Source organism: Salmo salar, chromosome 04, assembly GCF_965601325.2.
Source record: "Salmo salar chromosome 04, fSalSal1, whole genome shotgun sequence".
In the NCBI taxonomy this organism is placed as follows: Eukaryota; Metazoa; Chordata; class Actinopteri; order Salmoniformes; family Salmonidae; genus Salmo; species Salmo salar.
This window is the reverse complement of record NC_138294.1, coordinates 90,998,322-91,006,373: the sequence shown is the minus strand read 5'-3', so window position 1 is coordinate 91,006,373 and position 8,052 is coordinate 90,998,322.

Below are 8,052 nucleotides of genomic sequence, written 5' to 3'. Positions count from 1 at the left end.
TAGTGTTGATATAGTGTTGATATAGTGATGTAGTGTTGATATAGTGATATAGTGTTGATATAGTGATGTAGTGTTGATATAGTGACGGGGTGTTGATATAGTGATGTGGTGTTGATGTAGTGATGTAGTGTTGATATAGTGATGTGGTGTTGATATAGTGATGTAATGTTGATATAGTGTTGATATAGTAATGTAGTGTTGATATAGTGATGTAGTGTTGATATAGTGTTGATATAGTGATGTAGTGTTGATATAGTTATGTGGTGTTGATATAGTGTTGATATAGTAATGTAGTGTTGATATAGTGATGTAGTGTTGATATAGTGTTGATATAGTGATGTAGTGTTTATATAGCAATGTGGTGTTGATATAGTGATGTAGTGTTGATATAGTAATGTAGTGTTGATATATTGATGTAGTGTTGACATAGTGATGTAGTGTTGATATAGTGATGTAGTGTTGATATATTGATGTAGTGTTGATATAGTGATGTAGTTTTGATATAGTGATGTGGTGTTGATATAGTGATGTAGTGTTGATATAGTGATGTAGTGCTGATGTAGTGTTGATATAGTGATGTAGTGTTGATATAGTAATGTAGTGATGTGGTGTTGATATAGTGATGTAGTGTTGATATAGTGTTGTAGTGTTGATATAGTGATGTAGTGTTGATATAGTGATGTAGTGTTGATATAGTGATGTAGTGTTGATATAGTGATATAGTGATGTAGTGTTGATATAGTGATGTAGTGTTGTAGTGATGTAGTGTTGATATAGTGATGTAGTGTTGCTATAGTGATGTAGTGTTGCTATAGTGATGTAGTGTTGATATAGTGATGTAGTGTTGATATAGTGTTGATATAGTGATGCAGTGTTGATATAGTGTTGATATAGTGATGTAGTGTTAATATAGTGATATAGTGTTGATATAGTGATGTAGTGTTGATATAAAGATGTGGTGTTGATATAGTGTTGATATAGTGATGTAGTGTTGATATAGTGATATAGTGTTGATATAGTGATGTAGTGTTGATATAGTGACGTGGTGTTGATATAGTGATGTGGTGTTGATATAGTGATGTAATGTTGATATAGTGTTGATATAGTAATGTAGTGTTGATATAGTGATGTAGTGTTGATATAGTGTTGATATAGTGATGTAGTGTTGATATAGTGATGTGGTGTTAATATAGTGATGTAATGTTGATATAGTGTTGATATAGTAATGTAGTGTTGATATAGTGATGTAGTGTTGATATAGTGTTGATATAGTGATGTAGTGTTGATATAGTGATGTGGTGTTGATATAGTGATGTAGTGTTGATATAGTGTTGATATAGTAATGTAGTGTTGATATAGTGATGTAGTGTTGATGTAGTGTTGATATAGTGATGTAGTGTTGATATAGTGATGTAGTGTTTATATAGTGATGTGGTGTTGATATAGTGATATGGTGTTGATATAGTGATGTAGTGTTGATATAGTGATGATATAGTGATGTGGTGTTGATATAGTGATGTAGTGTTGATATAGTGATGTAGTGTTGATATAGTGATGTAGTGTTAATATAGTGATGTAGTGTTGATGTAGTGTTGATATAGTGATAGTGTTGTAGTGATGTAGTGTTGATATAGTGATGTAGTGTTGCTATAGTGATGTAGTGTTGATATAGTGATGTAGTGTTGATATAGTGATGTAGTGTTGATAGTGATGTAATGTTGATAGTGATATAGTGATGTAGTGTTGATATAGTGATGTAGTGTCGTAGTGATGTAGTGTTGATATAGTGATGTAGTGTTGATATAGTGATGTAGTGTTTATATATATTGATGTGGTGTTGATATAGTGATGTAATGTTGTAGTGATGTAGTGTTGATATAGTGATGTGGTGTTGATATAGTGATGTAATGTTGATATAGTGTTGATATAGTAATGTAGTGTTGATATAGTGATGTGGTGTTGATATAGTGATGTAGTGTTGATATAGTGTTGATATAGTGTTGATATAGTGATGTAGTGTTGATATAGTGATATAGTGTTGATATAGTGATGTAGTGTTGATATAGTGACGTGGTGTTGATATAGTGATGTGGTGTTGATGTAGTGATGTAGTGTTGATATAGTGATGTGGTGTTGATATAGTGATGTAATGTTGATATAGTGTTGATATAGTAATGTAGTGTTGATATAGTGATGTAGTGTTGATATAGTGTTGATATAGTGATGTAGTGTTGATATAGTTATGTGGTGTTGATATAGTGTTGATATAGTAATGTAGTGTTAATATAGTGATGTAGTGTTGATATAGTGTTGATATAGTGATGTGGTGTTGATATAGTGATGTGGTGTTGATATAGTGATGTAGTGTTGATATAGTGATGATATAGTGATGTGGTGTTGATATAGTGATGTGGTGTTGATATAGTGATGTAGTGTTGATATAGTGTTGAGATAGTGATGTAGTTTTGATATAGTGATGTGGTGTTGATATAGTGATGTAGTGTTGATATAGTGATGTAGTGCTGATGTAGTGTTGATATAGTGATGTAGTGTTGATATAGTGATGTGGTGTTGATATAGTGATGTAGTGTTGATATAGTGATGATATAGTGATGTGGTGTTGATATAGTGATGTAGTGTTGATATAGTGATGTAGTGTTGATATAGTAATGTAGTGATGTGGTGTTGATATAGTGATGTAGTGTTGATATAGTGTTGTAGTGTTGATATAGTGATGTAGTGTTCATATAGTGATGTAGTGTTGATATAGTGATGTAGTGTTGATATAGTGATATAGTGATGTAGTGTTGATATAGTGATGTAGTGTTGTAGTGATGTAGTGTTGATATAGTGATGTAGTGTTGCTATAGTGATGTAGTGTTGCTATAGTGATGTAGTGTTGATATAGTGATGTAGTGTTGATGTAGTGTTGATATAGTGTTGATATAGTGATGCAGTGTTGATATAGTGTTGATATAGTGATGTAGTGTTAATATAGTGACATAGTGTTGATATAGTGATGTAGTGTTGATATAAAGATGTGGTGTTGATATAGTGATGATATAGTGTTGATATAGTGATGTAGTGTTGTTATAGTGATGTAGTGTTGATATAGTGATGTAGTGTTGATATAGTGTTGATATAGTGATGTAGTTTTCATATAGTGATGTGGTGTTGATATAGTGATGTAGTGTTGATATAGTGTTGATAGTGATGTAGTGTTGATATAGTGATATAGTGTTGATATAGTGATGTAGTGTTGTAGTGATGTAGTGTTGATATAGTGATATAGTGTTGATATAGTGATGTAGTGTTGATGTAGTGATGTAGTGTTGATATAGTGTTGATATAGTGACGTGGTGTTGATATAGTGATGTAGTTTTGATGTAGTGTTGATATAGTGTTGATATAGTGTTGATATAGTGACGTGGTGTTGATATAGTGATGTAGTGTTGTAGTTATGTAGTGTTGATATAGTGATGTAGTGTTGATATTGTGATGTGGTGTTGATATAGTGATGTAATGTTGATATAGTGTTGATATAGTAATGTAGTGTTGATATAGTGATGTGGTGTTGATATAGTTATGTAGTGTTGATATAGTGTTGATATAGTGTTGATATAGTGATGTAGTGTTGATATAGTGATATAGTGTTGATATAGTGATGTAGTGTTGATATAGTGATGTGGTGTTGATATAGTGATTTGGTGTTGATATAGTGATGTAATGTTGATATAGTGTTGATATAGTGATGTAGTGTTGATATAGAGATGTAGTGTTGATGTAGTGTTGATATAGTGATGTAGTGTTGATATAGTGATGTAGTGTTGATATAGTGATGTGGAGTTGATATAGTGATGTAGTGTTGATATAGTGATGATATAGTGATGTGGTGTTGATATAGTAATGTAGTGTTGATATAGTGATGTAGTGTTGATGTAGTGATGTAGTGTTGATATAGTGATGTAGTGTTGATATAGTGATGTAGTGTTGATGTAGTGTTGATATAGTGATATAGTGTTGTAGTGATGTAGTGTTGATATAGTGATGTAGTGTTGCTATAGTGATGTAGTGTTGATATAGTGATGTAGTGTTGATATAGTGATGTAGTGTTGATATAGTGATGTGGTGTTGATATATTGATGTAGTGTTGCTATAGTGATGTAGTGTTGCTATAGTGATGTAGTGTTGATATAGTGTTGATATAGTGATGCAGTGTTGATATAGTGTTGATATAGTGATGTAGTGTTAATATAGTGACATAGTGTTGATATAGTGATGTAGTGTTGATATAGTGATGTGGTGTTGATATAGTGATGATATACTGTTGATATAGTGATGTAGTGTTGATATAGTGATGTAGGATGGTAGTGATGTAGTGTTGGTGATGTAGTGTTGGTAATGTAGTGTTGATATAATGATGTAGTGTTGTAGTGATGTAGTGTTGATATAGTGATATAGTGTTGATATAGTGTTGTAGTGATGTAGTGTTTATATAGTGATGTAGTGTTGATATAGTGATGTGGTGTTGATATAGTGATGTAGTGTTGATATAGTGTTGATATAGTAATGTAGTGTTGATATAGTGATGTGGTGTTGATATAGTGATGTAGTGTTGATATAGTGTTGATGTAGTGTTGATATAGTGTTGATATAGTGATGTGGTGTTAATATAGTGATGTAGTGTTGATATAGTGTTGATAGTGATGTAGTGTTGATATAGTGATATAGTGTTGATATAGTGATGTAGTGTTGTAGTGATGTAGTGTTGATATAGTGATATAGTGTTGATATAGTTATGTAGTGTTGATGTAGTGATGTAGTGTTGATATAGTGTTGATATAGTGACGTGGTGTTGATATAGTGATGTAGTTTTGATGTAGTGTTGAATTAGTGTTGATATAGTGTTGATATAGTGACGTGGTGTTGATATAGTGATGTAGTGTTGTAGTTATGTAGTGTTGATATAGTGATGTAGTTTTGATATAGTGATGTGGTGTTGATATAGTGATGTAATGTTGATATAGTGTTGATATAGTAATGTAGTGTTGATATAGTGATGTGGTGTTGATATAGTTATGTAGTGTTGATATAGTGTTGATATAGTGATGTAGTGTTGATATAGTGATGTAGTGTTGATATAGTGATGTAGTGTTGATATAGTGATATAGTGATGTAGTGTTGATATAGTGATGTAGTGTTGTAGTGTTGATATAGTGATGTAGTGTTGATATAGTGATGTAGTGTTGATATAGTGATGTGGTGTTGATATAGTGATGTAGTGTTGCTATAGTGATGTAGTGTTGCTATAGTGATGTAGTGTTGCTATAGTGATGTAGTGTTGATATAGTGATGTAGTGTTGATATAGTGTTGATATAGTGATGCAGTGTTGATATAGTGTTGATATAGTGATGTAGTGTTAATATAGTGATATAGTGTTGATATAGTGATGTAGTGTTGATATAGTGATGTGGTGTTGATATAGTGATGATATACTGTTGATATAGTGATGTAGTGTTGATATAGTGATGTAGTGTTGTAGTGATGTAGTGTTGGTGATGTAGTGTTGGTGATGTAGTGTTGATATAGTGATGTAGTGTTGTAGTGTTGATATAGTGATATAGTGTTGATATAGTGTTGTAGTGATGTAGTGTTTATATAGTGATGTAGTGTTGATATAGTGATGTGGTGTTGATATAGTGATGTAGTGTTGATATAGTGTTGATATAGTAATGTAGTGTTGATATAGTGATGTGGTGTTGATATAGTGATGTAGTGTTGATATAGTGTTGATATAGTGATGTAGTTCTGATATAGTGATGTGGTGTTGATATAGTGATGTAGTGTTGATATAGTGATGTAGTGCTGATGTATTGTTGATATAGTGATGTAGTGTTGATATAGTGATGTAGTGTTGATATAGTGATGCGGTGTTGATATAGTGATGTATTGTTGATATAGTGATGATATAGTGATGTGGTGTTGATATAGTGATGTAGTGTTGATATAGTGATGTAGTGTTGATATAGTAATGTAGTGATGTGGTGTTGATATAGTGATGTAGTGTTGATATAGTGTTGTAGTGTTGATATAGTGATGTAGTGTTGATATAGTGATGTAGAGTTGATATAGTGATGTAGTGTTGATATAGTGATATAGTGATGTAGTGTTGATATAGTGATGTAGTGTTGTAGTGATGTAGTGTTGATATAGTGATGTAGTGTTGCTATAGTGATGTAGTGTTGCTATAGTGATGTAGTGTTGATATAGTGATGTAGTGTTGATATAGTGTTGATATAGTGATGCAGTGTTGATATAGTGTTGATATAGTGATGTAGTGTTAATATAGTGATATAGTGTTGATATAGTGATGTAGTGTTGATATAAAGATGTGGTGTTGATATAGTGATGATATAGTGTTGATATAGTGATGTAGTGTTGTTATAGTGATGTAGTGTTGATATAGTGATGTAGTGTTGATATAGTGATGTAGTGTTGTAGTGATGTAGTGTTGGTGATGTAGTGTTGGTGATGTAGTGTTGATATAATGATGTAGTGTTGTAGTGATGTAGTGTTGATATAGTGATATAGTGTTGATATAGTGTTGTAGTGATGTAGTGTTTATATAGTGATGTAGTGTTGATATAGTGATGTGGTGTTGATATAGTGATGTAGTGTTGATATAGTGTTGATATAGTAATGTAGTGTTGATATAGTGATGTGGTGTTGATATAGTGATGTAGTGTTGATATAGTGTTGATATAGTGATGTAGTTTTCATATAGTGATGTGGTGTTGATATAGTGATGTAGTGTTGATATAGTGTTGATAGTGATGTAGTGTTGATATAGTGATATAGTGTTGATATAGTGATGTAGTGTTGTAGTGATGTAGTGTTGATATAGTGATATAGTGTTGATATAGTGATGTAGTGTTGATGTAGTGATGTAGTGTTGATATAGTGTTGATATAGTGACGTGGTGTTGATATAGTGATGTAGTTTTGATGTAGTGTTGATATAGTGTTGATATAGTGTTGATATAGTGACGTGGTGTTGATATAGTGATGTAGTGTTGTAGTTATGTAGTGTTGATATAGTGATGTAGTGTTGATATAGTGATGTGGTGTTGATATAGTGATGTAATGTTGATATAGTGTTGATATAGTAATGTAGTGTTGATATAGTGATGTGGTGTTGATATAGTTATGTAGTGTTGATATAGTGTTGATATAGTGTTGATATAGTGATGTAGTGTTGATATAGTGTTGATATAGTGATGTAGTGTTGATATAGTGACGTGGTGTTGATATAGTGATTTGGTGTTGATATAGTGATGTAATGTTGATATAGTGTTGATATAGTGATGTAGTGTTGATATAGTGATGTAGTGTTGATATAGTGTTGATATAGTGATGTAGTGTTGATATAGTGATGTGGTGTTAATATAGTGATGTAATGTTGATATAGTGTTGATATAGTAATGTAGTGTTGATATAGTGATGTAGTGTTGATATAGTGTTGATATAGTGATGTAGTGTTGATATAGTGATGTGGTGTTGATATAGTGATGTAGTGTTGATATAGTGTTGATATAGTAATGTAGTGTTGATATAGTGATGTAGTGTTGATGTAGTGTTGATATAGTGATGTAGTGTTGATATAGTGATGTAGTGTTGATATAGTGATGTGGTGTTGATATAGTGATGTGGTGTTGATATAGTGATGTAGTGTTGATATAGTCATGAGATAGTGATGTGGTGTTGATATAGTGATGTATTGTTGATATAGTGATATAGTGTTGATATAGTGATGTAGTGTTGATATAGTGATGTAGTGTTGATGTAGTGTTGATATAGTGATAGTGTTGTAGTGATGTAGTGTTGATATAGTGATGTAGTGTTGATATAGTGATGTAGTGTTGTAGTGATGTAGTGTTGATATAGTGATGTAGTGTTGATATAGTGATGTAGTGTTGATATAGTGATGTGGTGTTGATATATTGATGTAATGTTGTAGTGATGTAGTGTTGATATAGTGATGTGGTGTTGATA